Here is a 574-nt window from a genome sequence, read left to right on the forward strand (position 1 = left end):
TTTTAGGGCGTTTTTGGGGGTTTTGGGGTTTTTTTGGGGTTTTTTGGGGGTTTTAGGGGGGTTTGGGGGGGTGGGGGGTTCTGGGCTATTCTGGGGTGGGTTTGGGGGGTTTTGGGGCGATTTTGGGGGGTTTTGGGGCAAAATTTGGGGTCGTTTTGGGTCAAATTTTGGGCTGTTTTGGGGCAATTTTGGGGTTGTTTTGTGTCAAATTTTGGGTCGTTTTGGGTCAAATTTTGGGTCATTTTGAGTCAAATTTTGGGCTGTTTTGGGTCAAATTTTGGGTCGTTTTGGGGCAATTTTGGGTCATTTTGGGTCAAATTTTGGGTCATTTTGGGTCAAATTTTGGGTCGTTTTGTGTCAAATTTTGGGTCATTTTGGGTCAAATTTTGGGTCATTTTGGGTCAATTTTTGGGCTGTTTTGGGGCAATTTTGGGGTTGTTTTGCATCAAAATTTGGGTCGTTTTGAGTCAAATTTTGGGCTGTTTTGGGTCGATTTTTGGGCTGTGTTGGGTCAAATTTCGGGCTGTTTTGCTTCAAATTTTGGGCTGTTTTGCATTGGTTTTTGGGTTGTTTT

The sequence above is a fragment of the Caloenas nicobarica genome, chromosome 28, assembly GCF_036013445.1.
Source record: "Caloenas nicobarica isolate bCalNic1 chromosome 28, bCalNic1.hap1, whole genome shotgun sequence".
Lineage (NCBI taxonomy): Eukaryota > Metazoa > Chordata > Aves > Columbiformes > Columbidae > Caloenas > Caloenas nicobarica.